The 20,926-nt window shown below is 40.5% G+C and overlaps 1 protein-coding gene across 7 annotated transcripts in view; it reads left to right on the top strand.

Annotated features, from left to right (window-relative positions):
* Positions 1-20,926, top strand: part of RALGPS1 (Ral GEF with PH domain and SH3 binding motif 1) — a 577,572-nt gene that overhangs the window by 44,789 nt on the left and 511,857 nt on the right. Inside the window, exon 2 of one of the 7 annotated variants that reach the window (XM_089675284.1) lies at positions 2,626-2,701. The exons of the other annotated variants lie outside the window; for them this stretch is intronic. The gene's annotated coding sequence lies outside the window, so the exon portion shown is untranslated. The remainder of the gene's footprint in view (positions 1-2,625; positions 2,702-20,926) is intronic. 7 annotated transcript variants of the gene reach the window in all.

Genomic DNA, 20,926 nt, shown 5'->3' with positions numbered 1-20,926 from the left:
GATCCTTACAAGATTGTTTTAAAGAGGTGTTAGTTTATGACTGGTCCGCTTGAAATTTAAATATGGTTTGGGCACAATATATCAGTATTGTTGCAGTGCTATCCTTTTTAATCAGATGCAGCAGAGGTAGTGTGGTAATGTATGATGGGACAGTTCTCTGTGTCGAATCCACTTGGGATAATACGCAAAGCTCTTAATTAAGCTGCAGAAATCCCTTTTGCCTTACTTGGCAAGAAACCTGCTTGATTCCTAGAAAATCATTCTCTTTTTATTTTAGGGCAGCGATTGGTTTATTTAATAAGATATAATTACTTTCAGAAGCCTTTTTTATACTATTATTGGCCAGAGAAATAGAAACCCTTGTTGGGCTTTGCCTTGGACCATGTCCAACCTTGATATCTGCTGTCACTTGAAGTGCCAGAGGCTTCACTAGTGTCATGTGGTTTCCTAGATTTATGCAACTGTGTACTGTTCATGTCAACGTGCATATGTTGGAAGCTTTTTTGGTACTACGTCCTAAAGATATTGTGGTTGGAGCAATGTTCTTTGGACCAGCCTTTACTTTCCTCAGTGTTGCTGTGCTGTGGTGTCTATCTCAGACACCTTTGATGGTTTAGTCTGAAGAAGCAGTACCTAGCATGCTCCACTGCTCTTCTACTCCAAAGTCCAAGGATGTGATGCAATGCATTGTTTCACTTTTGGTTGTTGTATGTAAATGTTTTTGCGTTCTGGTCAGAAGTGAAATTGAACCCTTGAGATGAATACAGTAAATGGAGAAAAACTTTCGCTTAGGGATCCAGTATTTTCTCCAGTGCACAAGTTCAATGCACTCCCTTTTGCCTGTAATTTGGAAACCTCTGCTTGGGATACAGGACTGGAATGACAAAACACATCCAATACAAGCTCCTAGCCATCTATCATATACAAAAAGCCAGATTGTTAAAAAGATGTTAGTTTTCAGAAATTCCTGTCAGACACCAGATTTAAATGTACCTGGAATTTTCTATGTAATTGGTGATGCAGGAAGCAGACAAAGGACGTTGCACAGAATTCAAGGAGTACATACCCAGTGACCCCGTTAGGTGCTCTGTAGATTCTTTTTTGATTTTGCTCAGATTAGGATAGATTGTCTAATTTAAGCTCATTTACAGTGTTTGCTGGATAGCATTAGTGGAAGTCTGATTGCTTCACTTGTGGCTTGACAGTCTGCCACAAAATGAATTTTTTAGTGAGATGCTCTTTCTTGTTTACTTTCATAAAAGCTGGTTGTGGGAAGTCCCTAAAAAATCACTCGGGTAATTTGGAGCTAAATTAAAACTCCAAACAAATATAAAAAACCCCTGTTGGTCCATGTACTTTGCTATTGAAGCATAATTCAGGTTTTTCAAGGAAGCCCCAACCGAGAGACACAGGAAGGCTTGCCTTTGCTGACCAACTTCTGAAAATGCTAGTTCCCTGACTGTCTCTGACTTCAGTACATTCTGACTCTATAAACTGGAACACACATCAGTGGCATCACTAGGGTTGGTTTTACCTGGTGTGGCAAAACATGATGTCACCCTGCCGCATTGGCACGGCTCTTTCCCCCTAGCCTACCACTGTGCTCTGTCCTGCCGCTGCAGAGTGACAGCAGGAGCAGGGCAAATAATTAGACACAGGGCAGGCTAGAGCATCAGGCCCTCTTCTGTGTAGCCTGCCACAGTGCCCTGCAGGGCTCTGGGCAGGCTAGTTTAGGGCTTGATGATGTCCAGGGCAGCCATCAGAAATTTTGGGACCCCTTATGCAGCTTTAGGCCTGGGCCCCCCAGGTCTGACAGCCAAAATTCTCCAGGGTATGCCCACTGGCTGTTCCACCAAACCCAGTCACTGGCCATCCAACTGAGTCCTTCAGTGCACCCACTTTTATTTTAACACTCTTACAACTTAATATATAAAAATGAAAAATGTATTCCAAGCCATCAATGCTTTCAAGATTTAACAGTAAAGAATTATATTTTGGACAGATAACAGCAAAGAGGCAGCCTCATATATTCAGCAAAGAGATGGCCCAATCCAGAAATAAGACATCTCCATATATTCAACAAAGAGACGGCCCAATCCAGCAAAGAGACAGTCACAGGCAAGCTGGCAGCAATACTAGTACCTACATTTAATGGGTAGACAAGTGAAAGCTCCTTCAGGCACACACTACCAATACGCTCTCCTCTCTGTTTTTCTCTAGTCTTCTGGCCTCAGTTTGACTGAACCGTGCTCTACCACTGCTGGTCACGTGACGACTGCGCCCCCCTCACCTGCCAACCAAACCTAGGTAGCTGCAGGTGAGAGGATGCTCAGGAGGAGCCTGTTTTGGTCTATTTTGCCATTTCCCCTCATTGCTAAACAAAAATGCAGCGAAGAGGGCAGCTCCGGCTGGCTGGACCCCTGCGGCCTTGATTGTGTTCACCCCTTTGGCGTGTGTCACCCGGGTGAGGTCCGCACCCCCATAGCGACGCCACTGACAAAGATTCCATACTTGTATACTTATTTCAGATTTATGATTTAGAAAATACTAAATCCAGAGGATCAGTATGGGAGCCAACAAATGTGCCAAGAAATAACAATAGCATTTTCTCTTTTTTGTTCCTAGCAATAAAATAGAAATATTGAAAGAAAACGAACTATTACAAGTTTCCTTAGGACAGGAAATGAGCGGACATCTTCTAGTAAGTACACCTGATCTAGTGACATTTGTCTAAGAGGATATTTTGCTAACTTTGAAGAGATTTCCACTCACTGCTTGTTGTGTCTCTGACACAGGAAGTGAAGGGAAATCTTTTCAAAGGGACAAAGACAATAAAAACCATACAGAAGTTCTAACATTTCCCTACTCTACTAAAAACTATTTTAAAAAGCAGTGGCTCTGGATATACTTTAACTGTAATTATTAACATGTTTTAAACCCTAAATTCATTCCCCAGCACAGCAGACAGAAATCTTTCTGAGGCTGGGAGGTTTTGCTCTGTAATCAAGCCCCTTTCATATTGACCTAGGCCAGTTTCACATGGCCATTCTGAATTGAAGTTCACTATGAGTTTGTGACAGGCGAATTTCCTCTGAGCCCATCAAAGTCCATTTGGCCCTGGACAAGATGGTTTGGAGGTAAAGAGATGTAAATGGGCGTATTGATGTTTTTACCCACCTGCTTAGAGACCTAATATTATTATTATTATTATTATTATTATACAGTATTTATAAAGCGCCAATAGTTCACTCAGAGCTGTACATTACAAAGGGGGACAGAACATGTGACAGAACAATACCAATACAATGCAAAACATGAGGGGATTGAGGGCCCTGCTCCTGGGAGCTTACAATCTAGGAGTAATATGGGTCTGTTCAGGTTTTGAAGGAAAAACCTGAATGAACACAAATGTCACAAAAGTGACATCCCATTCAGCAGCTGACCTGTTCACGTATCCCCTGTTGACCAGAGCGGATGTCACCTGTGTGAAAGGGTCCCAATATGTTTCAGGTGCTGCGGCTCACAGTTATGGTGATACTCAGTGATGTCCAGTTAGCACACTGAAGTGTGACATAGGAAGGTTCATAGCTGCAGGTTTTGTATAAATGATGCCATCTCCTTTCTATCTAGTGTAGCAAAAATGTGCGAATCACACAAGTAGCTGAATAAAGTTATCTTTATTGGGTCCTATTAAGTCATTCATATGCATGTATTTCAGCAGTATGCAGCTGTTTGGCTGTCATTTAATTGTACATGTTCAGGCTGTTTATGTGCTGTTTATACAAATGTATCTTACAGGAAGCTCTGGAGACTGCTGTTTAAGAGCTGATGTATAGACGTTGCTAGTGTGGTAACAACAACGGGCTACATAGGACAAGCTTTTAGCTTTCTGAATTATGACACGCTGTGAATATTGGATTTGGTCAGAACATCAGGAAAACTGTGAGCTGTTCACTGGGACATCACCGTTCCTCCAGCTGGATCTGTACCAATAGCGTTTAAATGGCATTTTTTAAGCTGCTGATTCACTGCCAGGAATAGGAATTGCCACCCCAACGCAAAAACCTTCTGATATGTCTTTAGACCTGATTTTATATAGAAAATAAAAATTTGAATGCATGAATGTGCCATAACCAACCGACACTGAAAGTACCAAAGGCCCCAGTGTTTTCTGCAAGAAATGACGGCATTTGTAAGATTTGTTTAGATGCAAATGTGTTTTTTTTTTAAATCAAAGTTGAACAACCCCCAGATTTCCCTTCAATGACAGGGCGATTCTGTTCTGGAACATATATTTTTTCCCAGTCGTTTTTCATGACTTTACAAAGAGAATAGGTTCAAGATGCTAAAAGTGTTCATATAAATAATGTATATGCATGTAGATATGTGTGTGTGTACACTGAATACACACAAATACTGGTCTGTAATTTGTCCCTTTTATACCAACACTAAAATAATGTTTATGGTACAAAGCCTGACATTGCTATTTACAAGTTAAATGGAGGTATTTTTTGAGTATTCCTAATTCAACTCTAAAGGTTTTATACTTCAATGTATCCTCTGTGCTAAAGTGGTTCTAAAACCTAAACATTTTTTACTTTAATGCATTCGGTGCACTAAGGTAAAAAACGTTTAGGTATCAGTTTTGGCTCCTCATTATACTTACCTGAGTACTCATTCGATCCAGCGCTGTGCACGTCTGCAGCTCTTCTCTCCTCTCATTCTGGGTCTCACAGGCTTTGCTGAGGCAGTGGGAGCCATTGTTGTTTTTATTATAAATATTTTTTGCGCATTTGTTGGAACTGACATTTTGTGCATGACTTTGAAAACAGCAATTGCAGGCTTTACTTACACAGTCCCCGCTGTCAGCTCTCCTGAAATGCAAAGATCAACTGACAGTTGAGCCCCACAACTACACCAGGCGTAGTGTGTGTGTTGGGGCGGGGTGGAAGGGGACGATGAATGGCACAAAACACAAATTGGCCATCAGCCTGGTGGCCAGAGGGTCACCCAGATTTCGATTGGTGGGCTATTCTGTGATAATAGGCAGTGTTTTTCCTATATCAAAAAATACAATATTATCTAGACTATCGCCTACTCTGCTCGCTTTTAGGCGATCTCTGAAAACCTATATCTCTACAGGGAAGCCTATCCCCCCCTCAGGTAATACTGGAATCTTCTACTCTTCCAACTAGTCCATCCCCCACAGTTACTACCTTTTGTACCACTAGCCCCTCCCTCCTAGATTGTAAGCTCCAAGGAGCAGGGCCCTCCTATCCCTTTGTATTGAACTGTATTGTTGCTGTATTGTCTCCCGTTATATTGTAAAGCGCTGAGCAAACTGTTGGCGCTATATAAATCCTTTATAATAATAATATTAATCTGCAGCCCCCATGCTCTGTGTGTGAAAAGAGGTACCTAATAATATCCTACCTGAGTCATTTACAGATATATCATTTACATGAGAAAAAAAATCTGCCAGAGCGTCTGCAAATTACACTGATAAACGCCAGTATTATCCTGCTTGGCTGAGTTGTGTTTACAGTCCCTAACTGGCTCTTCCCGGGCAGCAGAGAGAGAGAATAGAGAGGCTCAGATTGTCAGCATCCTAGAAAGATATTGTTACCGTCTCCTTGGCAACGGGGAATCCGCTCGTGGCTAAGATGGAAACAAGTGGGTGTATTTGGGAAAATCTCTATCTTTGCCGTTGAGCTTGTGACTGCAAAAAAAAAAAGAGGGAAGTATATTGTTTTTTTGTAGTAAAAGTGGACTTTAGATTTCCTAAATGTCTCTTAAAACAATAAATATAAATAATTAACTCAACCCCTTAGTGCCAGCAATATTAACAGAGCAAACCGATATTATCATACTGGCACTATTGCACAAAAGCCTAAAGGAACTATAGTGTTATATACTTTTAATTTTACGTCCTCGTGTACACTGGGTGTTTTTACAGCGGCTGTTTTTTGGCTTCTGGCATTTTTTTCTACAGCCAGTAAACTCCCCAGCATGTTATCCTATGTGTTCATGCACACACAGGCTTTAATCAGCATTTTTTTGGCAGGAGTGTTTTCTGGCTGGAAAAAAACCCCCAGAACAAGTGGGGTTCAAGAGGAGTTTTTTTTAGCTGTAAAAATGCTCTAATGCTGATAAAAGCTGATTAAAAAAATGCGGTTATCCAGCGTTTAGGAGCGTTTTTTGAGCCTGAAGATTTTGCGGGAGTATAACTGCTAAAAAACACAAATGCTGAAAAACACTAAAAAACACTAAAAAATGCTGAAAAAAGCTAATGCAAAAAGCTAAAAAATTCAAAAAAACTAAAATTTTTATTGCAGCATTCTACAGCTAATGCTATTGGTGTTTTTATAATGTCCGATGTGCATGAGTCAGGTATAAAAAGGGATGCTAGTGTGGTGGTACTACAGTAGTAAGGGGCAAGGCAGTGCACATGTCACGGGCCATTCCAAAATCAATCAATCAATGTATACCCTTCTCCTTTTTAAACCCTCAAAAAGTCAATACTTTCTCCCTAGAAAGTGCAATAATACATATAAAACCTTTTTGTGAATTACAAAAATAAATAAATAAATTTTAAACATATAATATACAATCAAATCCCACTGATCAAAAAGGTGTCCAAAAAGAAAGTCCAAAATAGTGTCCTCAAATATCCCAAAATTTTTTTTTTCACTCTTTTCATCCAATGAAAGGATTGGCTCCTATTTCATCCAAAACGCACCTCGAAGTAAAATAATATAATATCTAGTGCATTACCTTAATAATAATAATAATAATAACAATAATCACCCCGTGCAACCAAAATACACTTCAAAAAACCTTTTGTGCAAAAAAAATAAATACATTTTGAAATCCAATTTATTTTCTTATAGTGCATATAATCACACAAATCGAACTGTGAGCACTCTGTGGTCACTGCAATTCAGTGTCTACCACCAACCAACACACAGTAGTACTAAATACTATTACCCTCTGAGTATGAGTATTGAAATGCTCAAACAATACTATGGAAAAATATTCCTCCACATTCTCTTCAAAGAAGTTTTTTCCAAGGTCCTCAGAGAGATAAGAAGGGTCTCAGGACTAGTATTCAAAGCATAGGGATAACTTTTTATTCATCACTTACATTGAAATTTAAAAATATCAGCTCCAGACATGGTTCCAAGCTTTTTCTTATCAAAAACCATAGAAAACCATGTGTTGAAAATCAACAAAATGGCCGAGGCGGCACTTCCGGTCTACGTACGTGCGTCTTGACGTCACTCCTCTAACGCGTTTCGTCACTTCCGGACTTCGTCTGAAGGGATAAAGACGTCCCACTTGCCGCTCCTTATATGCCCATGCCTCCTAATGACTCTAGGCTCCGACCGCCATTTTACAATAGGGAAAACGGCAATATCTGTCCATATTACAGTCAGTAAGTACAAGAACATTCCAAAATCAAGATGGCAGACAAAACGTGTTATTGCATGCATGGAAGAATGTGTGGTGATGAAGTTTCTTGTGAACGAAGACGTAAAAGCCGCGGATATCTATGGAAGACTTTAAGCGCAGTATGGTGATGAGACGCTCAGCCGCAGTAAGACATTTGAATGGTGTAAATGTTTCAAAGATGGCTGTATGTCTGTCAGTGATGATTCCAGCTGTGGTAGTTCCCAGCCCACAGCAGTCATTCATGTGAACATTCAGTGCTTGGAACGCCTGATCCTAGATAATCGATGCATAACCTGTTGTGAAATTGCACAAGTGAAGAATCTTTTTTTGGGAACGGTGAACACAATCATTCATGAACATTTGTATTTTTCGAAAAGCTAGCACACGCTGGGTACCAAGACAGCTTTCCGCTTTGAACTGGCAAGAGTTGAAGGAGTGTTTTGACAGGGAAGGCCAGGATTTTCTGGATCGCATCATTTCTTCAGGACAATGCACAAGATCATACTGCTCACCGCACTACATGCACATTACAACAACTCGGCTGGAAGGTATTGCCACATCCCCCTTACAGCCCACACCTCAATGATTTCCACCTGTTTTGACCCCTAAAATTGTTCCTCAAGGTCAGAATTTCAGCACTGATGAGGAAGTTAAGCAGGCTGTCCTAGGATGGTTCAGGTGTAGTGACAAATCTTTCTATGCCGAAGCTTTCCAGGCATTAGTTAAATGCGGGGGTAAGTGTATAAATGTAATACTGCAGTTTGCACTCCTTGAAATTTATTCCATATATATTTGGAGACAGGCACAATTTTCATACTTTTGGCTTTGTGTGCCACCAGAATAAATTAAAATGAAACAATCCAAATGAATTTGAAGTGCAGACTTTCAGCTTTAATTCAAGGGGTTGAACATAAATACCAAGTAAAAATTTTAGGAACTGCAACCATTTTTATACACAGTCCCTCCATTTTCAGGGGCTCAAATGTAATTGGACAAATATATATATATATATATATATATATATATATATATATATATATATATATATATATATATATATATAAAATCATAAATAAAATTTTTATTTTTAATATATTGTTAAGAATCCTTTACTGGCAATGACTGCCTGAAGTCTGGAACCCATGGACATTACCAAAGACTGGGTTTCCTCCTTCCTGATGCTTTGTCAGGCTCAAACTGCAGCTGTCTTCAGTTGTTCTTTGTAAGTCTTTCTGCCTTTAGTTTTGCCTTCAGCAAGTAAAATGCATGATCAATTGGGTTGAGATCAGGTGATTGACTCGGCCATTGCAGAATATTACACTTCTTTTCCTTCAAAAGCTCCTGGGTTGCTTTTGCAGTGAGATTATTGTCCATCTGTACTGTGAAGCGCCGTCCAATCAACTTTGCCGCATTTGGCTGAATCTGGGCTGACAGTATAGCTCTAAACACTGCAAAATTCATCTAGCTGCTTCTGTCTTCTGTCACATCATCAATAAACACCAATGACCCAGTGCTACTGGAAGCCATGCATGCCCATGCCATCACACTGCCTCAACCATGTTTTACAGATGACGTTGTGTGCTTTGGATCATGAGCTGTTCCAAGCCTTCACGCTTTTTTCTTCCCGTCATTCTGGTACAGATTAATCTTAGTTTCATCCGTCCAAAGAATGCTTTTCCAGAACTGGTCTGGCTTTTTTAGATGTTTTTTGGCAAAGTCTAATCTGGCTTTTCTATTCTTCAGGCTTATGAATGGTTTGTACCTTGTGGTGAACCCTCTGTATTTGCTCCCGTGAAGTCTTCTCTTGATTGTAGACTTTGACAATAATACGCCCACCTCCTGGAGAGTGTCCTTCACTTGTCTGGATGTTGTGAATGGGTTTTTCTTTACCATAGAGAGGATCCTGTGATCATCCACCACTGTTGTCTTCCGTGGACATCCATGCCTTTTTTTGTTGATGAGCTCACCAGTGCATTCTTCTTTCCTCAGAATGTACCGAACTGTTGATTTGGCCACTCCTAATGTTTCTGCTCTCTGATGAATTTGTTTCATTTTTGAAGCCTTACAATGGCCTTTTTCACTTGCAAGGACAGCTCCTTTGAACGCATGATGTGGTTTCACAGGAATAGATTCCAAATGCAAATACCACACTTAGAATCAACTCCAGACCTTTTACCTGCTTAATTGATGAAGAAATAACGAAGCAGTAGCCCACACCTGGCCATGAAACCGCATTTGATTCAATTGTCCAATTACTTTTTGTCTCTTCAAAAAGGGTGGATAGCTACTCTTAAGAGCTGTAATCCCTAAACCCTTCCTCCAATTTGGATGTACATACTCTCAAATTAAACCTGAGAGTGTGCACTTCCAGACCATATCCATTATAAAACTATAGCATGAATATGTTTTGGTAAATACCAGAAACAAAAGAAAATTGTGCCTGTGTCCAAATACATATTTGTATATTGTATACAATGTATATATTTATTTATTTTTTTTATATCTATATTATGGTCAGGGCTAAAAATACTAAATGCTAATTTTAAATCAAGTAAATAATGCATGTGTACATTTGTATTGTTATATAGCCTTGAGTTCCTTTACACGTTTCCCTGTTTGCTGCTATGTTGTAAAATTTATCAGTAGCTCAAGCTGAAATGTATACGTACAAGTGAATGAATCAGCAACTCCTCTCTCCAAATGGTTTCATCTGAGGGTTCAGTTAGAGACTATGTGTCTGAAAGGAGACCACTGCTGTTGTGATCTCTTTCTTTAGATAATCCATAATGAGAATTCTTTTCTCATTTATCAAATGTTTATTTGTAAATGAAAGTGTGTGTGTGTGCTTTATATTTATATACTGTGTGCATCCAGGGTTTGTGTCCAGTTTGGAAAAATCAAAAAGCAGTCCTGTCCTCCTGGGGCTCTGTGATGTAAACTGATACTTAAAGCTGAGCTCCACCCAAAAAGGGTAATTGGCACCTTTGGGGAGCGGGGGGGGGGGGGGGGGTTAGGCAATCGGAAGTTTTTACAAATGGCGGTATACATACTGGAATTTAGAAAAAAAAATATTTTTTTTCGCTAGTAATGGCGGCAATTAGCGACTTACAGAGGGACTGCAATGGGGAACTGACCTGCTGTCACTGACATCCCCAGTGATACCAGTACAGTGATCAGTGCTAATTAAAAGCACTGACACTGTACTACTGGCACTGGGCAGGAAAGGGTTAACATGAGGGGCAATCAAAGGGTTAACTGTGTGCTGTTTCACATTATGAGCCATACAACGCAGTGTGCAGAAGCTGACAGGGGAGAGAACTATATTGTTTACATACAGTTCTCTCCCCCATTGTTAATACTCAGCGATCACCGGGTGCTGGCGAGTAATCACCTGCAAGGGCACGGTGATTGACAGCCGAGGCCGCATATGGTGGCACGCTCCCCCTAACCGGAACTGTTCCGCCCTGTAGCAGTATTTTTGCTATAGGGCGAACGGGAAGCGGTTAATCCACAGGGATTAAACAAACATTTTGATTTATATTTCTGTGAATTTGCTATATTGTTTTGTTTCTTACAAGTTACTAAACTATAGAGTTATGGAGTTATTAAACATCATTCTTCAATGTGACTGAGCTGTTTAGTTCTCGATTGCAACATATTTTGTTTGTAAATATTTTGTAGTTTGATAAAGCGTGACAGTTCGTTTTCATGGTGTGCAGGTACTTCATGTTTGAATAGGGGGCAGCGCTTTGTATTATTATTATTTTTGTATTCAATTCATCTGACCTGTTTCCTTCCTCTTGTGATTCAATTTATATTGATTTTGTTACCTTGTATTTTACTCTGAAATTAATAGAGGACGAGGGTGCCTTAAACTCCATTGGACCATCAAATGTGTTTTTCCTATTATAAATCCTCAACAGTTTTGCATGAAAAGCAGTGCAGTGCTGTGTGTATGTATGTCTTACTTATGTTTTCACATTACGGCACCTCTGGTTGTGCATTCCTCCTGCGTATGTAGACTAGAGTTACATTACCCTGCTATGTGGCTCCATTCTCAGTACCTTAAATCGTTTCTTCACCCTAGGAAGCAAAACATTTTAAGTCAGCAGTTACAAGTACTGTAGCTGCTGACTTTTATCAAAAAGACACTTTCCTGTCCAAGGATCCTGCGCTGTACTCATCTGAGCCGGTCTTCGGGTCCCCAGCATGACTTGTTAATTGTGGGCAGCCGGCTGTGACTCCTTGCGGCTTTGCAGCTGGCTGCTCACTGCACATGTATAAGCCGCGCAGCACTTTGGGAATGGTCCCATAGGCTTCTGGGACCTGTGATATGTCCCAGAAGGTTGTGGGGGGGAAGAGCGAGAGGTGAGTAGAACTTCTGGTGGATCTGGAGAAACCAGGTACCTTCCCCCCCAAACCAAAAATTGTCCAAAGGTAGGAGGTGGAAAAGTGGAACTTCCTCTCTTGGGTGAAGTTCCCCTTTAAAGATGCTTGGACTGTAGAATAATACTGTGCATTCACTGCAGTCAAAAATTTGCTGGCAGACAAGTACAATATTTTTTTTTTTGTCAGAAAAGGCCTGTAAATTTTCTTCTACCAAAAAAGCCCCTCTATCTGCTGGCAATTTTTAACACTTTCTAGAAAAAATAAAAGAGAATTGACCCAAAACAATTAGTTTCCCTTTAATGCACCCAAACAAATCATTCCTGTGAACCCCCCCAATGAAAATGATCGCGCCATGGTTGAGGCACCAAATGTTTTGTCCAGCAGGTTGGCAAGTACCTCTTTGCATTGCTGGAGTCTTGGAGTCAGTTACCACTGGGGTGCTTTCTTCAAGGAGTTTGTATGGTCTTCCCGTGTTTGTGTGGGTTTTTTTCTCGCAATCCAACAGGGTGGATTTGATTTAAATCATGTTTTAAATCATGATTTAAATTACTAGCGAAAAGGCTTGATTTAAATAATTTTTAAAGAACATCTCATCTCTGTCTCGCAGCGGCTCCTCCTCTGACCGCTGTTAACTCACCGACAGTCCCATTCACTTTAGTGGGACGGCTGGTGATGCGGCAGTGACTCAACAAGGTGAGTGACGTGGCAGCAGCAGGTGAGTGGATGCCCGCTAACAGGTGCTGCCATGATGGATCTAAAATGACAGGTGCTCTTTAATTGTAAGGAATCCGACTCATTCTTGCTGGTAGTTCGAATCTTCAATATTTGCAAACCAAGTGAAGGTTTCCTTTTTAGAATAATAGGCTGTCAGGTTAGTAAAACAGCGATATCAGAACCGATTTTAGGTTAATGGGTTAATCACACATGGCTGGACAACGACTCAAATTCTTTTATTTCATGTTTTTTCTCATGGTTACTGTGATATTGTGTGAATGCATCAATGCAGTGCATGTTATCTCAGCTTGCAGAGCTTGGATTCATTGAATGAGTTTACCAAAAATGTAAATATTGCAGAATATACAGCCTCATGCTACATAACTAAGCTCCATTGCATGCTGAATAAACTAAATTATTAATGTATCTTAAATAGAAAACTATCTTTAGATAGATTTGTACTCCAAAAGCATTTCATTAAAACACATTTGATAAAAATCAAAAAAATCTGATTTAAATTTAAAAAAAATCAGATTTTTTTTTTTTAAATTGATTTTTATCCACCCTGCAATCCCAAAACATGCTGGCAGCTTAATTGGCTTTTCTCTAAGATTGTCTCAAACAAGTGTGCGTGACCAACATGAATGCTTCAGTGTTCTGCACGAGATGGAATATGACAGTTTTATCAGGCTGCAGGGAAGATATCTTCCTTTTTGCCGTTCTCAGGGTAAGAAGTGTTTGCCTGTGGCTAGCCGAATTAGAAAGGGCCTCTCACCCCCATAGGCGACACAGACATTTGCATCTTCTTTGGTTGTGTTTTGTTGTCCTTGACGATGAGCGCAGACAGACGGGGCACAGAATGTGGCTGTGCAATCAGGGGGAAATACACATTTGGCGACTTGCTTGATGACCCTCTGTTAGTGCAAACTCTGGAGACACCCAATTGAGCACACAATCATGGAATTCCTTTCCCAGCATTGGACGAGCCAGACCCTGGATTCTCACCATATGTAGTTTATGTACTAAAATAGAATGTGTCCCCCAAAAAAAGAAGCGGGGCATGCAGAAATTGACTAATTAGTAACATATTTACAAAGCCTGGGTGTGCCCTGATTAATGTTACATTGTAATGCTGAATTCATATAACCGGATTCTAGTAAGCCTTTTGGTGTAGTGAGAGAGCTTTAGATAAAAGGAACTCAAACTACAGCTTTTACACAGCTGATTACCCAACAAAGGCAACGTGAATTTAAGAAAAACAAAAGCAAAATCAAATTTGATTAAAGGTGAATTCCAGGCATGGTATATTTTACATGGTTACATTGATCTAGCTTGGACCAATGTAGCTATGTACAGTATATACCATACCTGACTGATGCCTCTGCACCAGAGCTGCTTCTTACTACGGTCTCCAAAAGCAAGTGGAGATCACTGGAGTAGCTGTGTCTACATCAGTGATTTGCAGCTTCCAGGGGTACCAGCCAGGCATGGTATATACAGTGGGTATAGAACAGAATGACCCCCTTTAAAATAATCACATTTTGTTGCTTTGCAGCCTGAAATGAAGATACACAGTTTTTGTTTTATCCAGCTGTATTTATGTTTTACAAAGTGAGTGTGATGGGGTACCCTGTAATAAATATTTTTTGTAAAGACTTGATAAAAATAATAATTAAAAATAAAATAAATTATTAAAAAAAACATTTGAAAAATGAATGTTAAAACTGACCAAAAACACAAATTACATTGCACTCTGGTGGCTATCCCAGCCTAGTCTTCTGCAGTGGGTATAGAAAAGAATCACCCCCCATTAACACGTTCCCGCCCGGCCTATTGCAGATTGACTGCCAGATGGGACACTCGCCGTTGTGACTGGGCGTCATATGACGACCTGTCAAAACAAGCCGCTCATGCGTCAGCGGGGCCACGGGACACAGCCTATGACATATCACTACATCGGCCCGCTGCTAGTGTCATGTGACCGCTGTGACCAATCACAGCAGATCACATGTCAATTGTGTACAATAGATGGCTTCCATTCATGCCATCCATTGTATACAATTATGTTGTTAGCTGTGACTGGTCAAGGCAGTCACATGATACACAGAGGGCCAATCACAGCCCATCTGTATCATGTGATCAGCTTTGCCCAATCACAGCTAATCACAACAAAAGACTGAATGAATCAGTTTCATTTAGTAACAATGATTGCAAATATCAATGAAATACATTGGTATTAGCAATCATAATGTGTTTAAAAAGAAAAGAAAATCCTATCACTTGCCCAGAGTAGTTCGATGTTGCTATGGTAACACTGTATTGCTTTGGTCACAGTGTGCTGAGAAATAAAATAGTAAAAAAAGGAAACAATTTGTAAAAAATACAAAAAATAATAGAAACATTTGAAAAAAAACTAATTCAATTATTATTTTCACCAAAAAATGTAGCAGAATACATTTTGACCTAAATTTTTGAAGAAATGTTATTTATTTGCAAAATTTTATAACAAACGAAGAAAAGTGCATTTTTTTTTTCAAAAGTTTCAGGTGTTTTTTGTTTTATTTAGCAAAAAATAAAAAACTCAGTGTTGATTAAATACCACCAAAAGAAAGCTCTACTTGTGTGAAAAAAATTATAAAATGTCATATGGGTACAGTGTTGCATGACCGCGCAATTGCTATTCAAAGTGCGACAGCGCTGAAAGCTGAAAATTGGCCTGGGCAGGAAGAGGGTATAAGTGCCCGGTATTGAAGTGGTTAAAATAATCACTTGTTGCTTTGCAGCCTGAAATGAAGGCAGACGCAGTTTTTTTTTATTCAGCTGTATTTACTCAGTGTACCTTCTAACATCCTAGTGAAAGATAGAACACCAATATGTCAGAGAACAATTTTAAAAATGTTGAAAACTGAATCACTGAGTTGAAAAAAGGATCACTCCTTGTGCCCGTATTTTGTTGAACCACTTTTGCTTTAATTCCAGCCTTTAGTCTGTTGGGATATGTCTCTACTAACTTTGCACATCTAGATTTTGCAATATTTGCCCACTCTCCTTTGCAGAACTTATCAAGTTAAGTTAATTTTGATAGTGACCGTTTGTGGACTGCAGTCTTCAGGTCATTCCACAGGATTTCAATGGGGTTTAAGTCTGGGCTCTGACTAAGCCATGCAAGGCCATTCACCTTTTTCTTTCACCACTGTGTGGTCATTTTTGCTGTGTTCACTGGGTCATTGTAATGTTGGAAGGTAAACCTTCTTCCCGCTGACAACTTTCTGGCAGAGGGCAGCAGATTATTTTTCCCCATCCATTTTTCCTTCTATCCTGACAAGTGCTCTAGTCCCTGCTGCAGAGAAACCGTTCATAATCGGATATTACCACCTCCATGCTTTCCTGTAGGAATGGTGTTATTTGGGTGGTGAGCTGCATTGGATTTCTGCCAGACATATCGTTTAGTGTTGAGGCCAAGTAATTCAATTTTAGTCTCATCTGACCATAACACCTTTTTCCATGTGGCCTCAGAATCTTCAAGATGCGTTTTGGCAAAGCTCAAGGCATGACTGCATGTGGCCTTTCTTGAGGATGGCTTTTTTTCTTGCAATCCTCCCATACAAGCCACCTTTGTGGAGAATTTGTGATTTTGTTGTCACATGCATACAATGGCCACTCCTTGTCATAAATTCCACCAACTGCTTCAGAGTCGCTGTAGGCCTCTTTGTAGCCTCTCTAACCAGTTTCCTACTGGCCCTTTCATCCAGGTTGGTGAGACGTCCTGATCCAGGGAGGCTCTGTGTTGTACCAAATAACCTTCCACTTTTCATAATAGATTTCACTGCGTTTCTAGGCATTGGTAAAGCCTTTGACATTTTTTTGTATCCATCTATTGATTTGTGCCTGTCCACAACTTTATCCCTTCAGCCTTGAATCTGCAACAGGGCCGTGGATAATTTTTTTTCCTGGGGAGGGAAGGGGTGTGTCTTCATCCTTTTGTGCCCAGGGGAGATTTAGGTGTTGCACTGTAGCAAGCTGTAGGTGTGATAATATTGTGCTAAGTGTCAGTAAGAGAGTCATTAACATAATGACCATGGAGCAACCAGTAAGACCCCGGTCCCACTGGGTGCGATTTGGCATGCAATTTGCATAACATACGACTTGCAAATCGCATGCCAAGTTTCACTCTATGGTCCGCAATTACAGCTGTCATATTGGTGAGGTTTCAACTTGGTCGCAGTCACATTATCCAGCAAGATCAGGCTTTTTGTTTCACGTTACTTTTCATGTGAGCTTCTACCTGAGAAGAAAATGTCGGTAGCATGACTGAACGATCATTGTCCCACAATCATCAGTGCTGCATTTTAACTTTGTAGCAGAAACTCATATTAATCTCCTTTTTTTTTTTTTCTCCTCCCTAAACTTCACTCAATAATTAATCACCTAAAAAATCTGAAATTTAGGGGATCCTTGGGCTATTATTCCCACTCATGTTTACCCAGTGGGGGTTAGTCCCATGAAACCAATCTTCTAAAAATCGGCTAACAATTTCCTGCAATATAACAAACGAGCAAATGAATAACCAGGACATTTTTTAAGACTTTGAGATGGAAATCATTCATGTAGCCCTCAGGCTGCATGCTAGTTCCAAACAGGGTCGACACGCACCTTGGAGCTGAACAGGTTCGGCTTCACTGCTCAGATAGCTAGCACAAAGCTCAAGGAGCCAGGGAGAGAGGATGCTTCCATACCAGACATCTCATACAGGTGTTTAGCTTTGTGGAAGCTGCATTATGAGATCGGAGGTTTGTTTTTTGAGTGGGATCTGCCTTTTGTCACTTAGTAGGGAGCAGTGGCCAGATACAAGAACTATTATTCAAATGTCAGTATGTGTTCCTGACAGATGCATCAAGTCACCAGATTTTTGTTTTTATCTACAGAGAGGTTTTTTTTTAGAATTTAGAATGATTTTTTGAGGTGACTCTAGTTCAGGTGAAACAACAGGTTCACCTAACTGCCATGCAGCAGCACATACTCACCTTCCCTTTGCTCTTCCACTTCTCTATTTGGCCATTAATGTGCAGAGAGGAATCCTTGTATAAGTCATGACTTTTCCAGGGTTGAGGTCTCTCTTCTACCCCCAAGTGACAGTGCTGGGTGTCTGAATGTCCAATTAAAAACCACTACCCTGGGGGAAGGAGAAGTAAGTCACCTTCTCCCCCGCACCTGATCGTACTGGGTATTTCTCTTCACTCCCTAGGGCTAAATGGAGTTTTGGGATAGAAAATGAAAGGTGATTATATGAAGGCAACAGTTTACTACTCTGCCTATGTTTGGCTTCTCCAGTTCCTCCTTTTCCCCCCTCATCAATATGCTAGCTACATTTTTAAATAAGACCTTTTAAGTTTTCATTACATACCTTATTTTGATATCACTAGTTATCTGCTTACCTATGCAATGCAGGCAGTGGAAGGCACCAGAAGGGATTTCAAAATGCCTTAATGGTTAGATGTTAGGAGGAGTGGGTGTTCCAAGGCATGTTGTATATGAAGGCAGATCGCTGTATGTGACACCCACATGTGATGCTGAGCCTCCATAATTTAAAATACTGATATTCAATAAATGAAAGGGAGGGCCAGGTACAGTAGGGCTGGAAAAGAAGGGATCACTAGTGTTAATGATGGATGTCTTCAAGTCAGGAAATGAGGTGGGCTATGTTTGTCATGCTGTAGCTTCTGATGCACATTGTGAGAAGCTAGCAGTGTACAGTGAAATCAGAGTGGACAATTTAAGTACAGAAGAGGAATCTGTAAAACTGTGCAAGACTGAAGGTAAGGCTGGAATTCAGCTTTAAAGCTGAATTCAGCCACTTTGTAAAATTTTCTGGCATACTATGAGTTAATTCCAGTGAGGTGCATGGCAAATTTGGACTTTTCTCTTTCGTTTTATGGAGTTCCAGGAGTGCAGCTATCACTACACTCCTGAAGCCCTGACTCATAGACAGTCTTCTCATACACAGCATCTCTGCCCATGCCTCCCCTCTGCTGCTCATTCACAGAAGCCTTTGTATCCTGTGAATTAGTTCAGTTAGGATCAATTAACACTATATGCCTTACTGCGTTGTAAAACGCCTGTCACTGCAGGAACACACAGGAAACAATTGTTTCCTGTGTGTTCCATTCACACTGCAATGCAGCCTAGATCTGTGCTGCAATAAAATGCAAACTCTGCGAAATGCACTTCAGTGTCGGGCAGGGCAGTGCTTTGCACTGCCCAACATTTCAGTGAATGAATTGTACATTGTGAAGCACTGAATCGTGCACCACACTGCCCCCTAGCACAGACGACAACATAGAATGGCTGCAGCAGTGAATCACTCTGGCTGCTCTGCGATTTAACAGCTTTTCAGTGTGAATTCACCCTTAATACAAAGCACTCTGTGATTGGGCAGGGGGATGGAAGGAGCAGGCACAGCTGTTGTTTGCGACTCTGCAGCCTCAGGAACTGACACCAGAGGGTCCATCGTCAGAAACAAAGTGATAAGTATGCTCCTGGTATTCAGAAAAAAAATGTAAACCATGAACTAAAGAGATAAGTCCACAAGGTGGCATGGACCTCATTGGACTTAAAGCGGTATTAATCCCCAAACCAAATATTTAATATATTGCAACTTAACAGTCATTAGATGTGGTGGCTGCAATTAATTTTATTTTCTTTGGCTTTTTTCTCCTCTGTTTTCACCTGGTGAACTGGCCATTAACACACAAATTGAAGCCAAACTCCAGCTTTTAACTCTTGCAAACTGGAAGCTGGAGACCTGAAATATAAGTATGACTACATGGTTAATAATTGTCATATAATGTTAGTAGTTTGGATTGTAGGTGTACAGCTGTGACATCACACATTCTGGGCTGTGATCTCAAGGTCATGAACTGCACTTTCTTGTTCTGACTCCAATGTTGCAACATGAAAGTTTTACTGGTGGTAGATCAGCTGCGGGGAAATAAAAGGTTTGCCTGGCACTTTCACTGTCTGATCATGGAGATAATTGTCCTAGTGACAGAGAAACAAAAATAGGAATGGTTTCTGTTGTTTTTTAGATGAATGTTGGCACTTTTCTGTAAATATTTTGAGTCATTGTGTTTGCTTTGAAAAATAAACCGTTAAAAACAATAACACAGAAGCCCAGTGTTTACGGAATTATACCTCGCTAAAGTTTTTGCTAATTTGGACAGTGTGCCTGTGAGAGAGAGGTCTAGATTCACTTTGCAAGAATATCCATTTACATGCAAGGTAAATAAAAAAACAAACAAAACATTTTTGCTTGCACGTGATTGGATGATGGAACTCAGCACAGCTTCCCCTCATTTATTAAGATCTGGAGCAACTGCACTTGCCAAGGGCACAGTCTGTCTGTCTTTTAGTAAATCCACCCCAATGTGTTTCATGCTGTATCCTCCCAAAAATACTTAACTTCAGCTTTACGGCTTGGTCCACACTGCTGTGACCCCAACTTTGCATTGTGACTTGATGTGACTTGAATGCAAATTTCATGAGACTTTCGCGTGACTGATGTTGTGACTTTTGCTAATGACAACAATACAGAGCGCAACACATATTACTGAACTTACAAAACCCTCTGAAGTCGCAGCCATAGTCGCAAAGATAAGACAAAGAAACGACTTCCTTGTGACTTTTGTGATTTTAACTTTGCCATCTATGGCACTAATGTCGCAAAGAAGATACAGAAAAGTAGTGCAGGAACAATTTTTTAGTCGCTCTGACTTGATTCACAGCAATTAAGATGGCACCCATTGAAATTAATGTATTTTGACTTATGCGACTTTCTCTGTCGCACGTCACAGCAAGTCGCATGAGAAGTTGCAGCAGTGTGAACTAGGATTAAAGGTCAAGTCGTATTAGGGGCCTTTTTTCACATTTGTTTTTAGCATTGAAACCTTCATCAAAAACTTCCAAGTATTTTTTTGTTAGTGTGTTTTTGTTTGGTTAAATCTTAACTTGGTGAAAAACTCTTATCATGGTGAAAACAAGTTGCCCAGAGCGGTTTTATAGGTGAAACTGGAAAATGTATAACTTTCACAACTGGGACAGGTGACCACCTCATGTCAGTAGGTTGAGATCAGGGGCGGACTGACAACTCATGAGGCCCCCGGGCAATAGGGGATCATGGGGCCCCTGTGTCCTTGCCCAAACTCAAAAAAGCCTATGAAAAAGGTACTAGGGGCATCTCATGGGGCACCCTACTGACCCCGGGCCCTCAGGCAGTGCTCGAGTTTCCAAATGGTCAGTCCACCCCTGGTTGAGATACATTGATCAGACTGGCTAAGAAACATTTACCAATCACTGTTGCTTCCTGGTGAGGTAA

Source organism: Staurois parvus, unplaced genomic scaffold, assembly GCF_062004578.1.
Source record: "Staurois parvus isolate SC_StPar_1 unplaced genomic scaffold, SC_StPar_1.0 ptg000154l, whole genome shotgun sequence".
Taxonomy (NCBI): Eukaryota; Metazoa; Chordata; class Amphibia; order Anura; family Ranidae; genus Staurois; species Staurois parvus.
The sequence above is the reverse complement of the archived record's forward strand: the minus strand, read 5'-3'. Positions and strand labels throughout refer to the sequence as shown.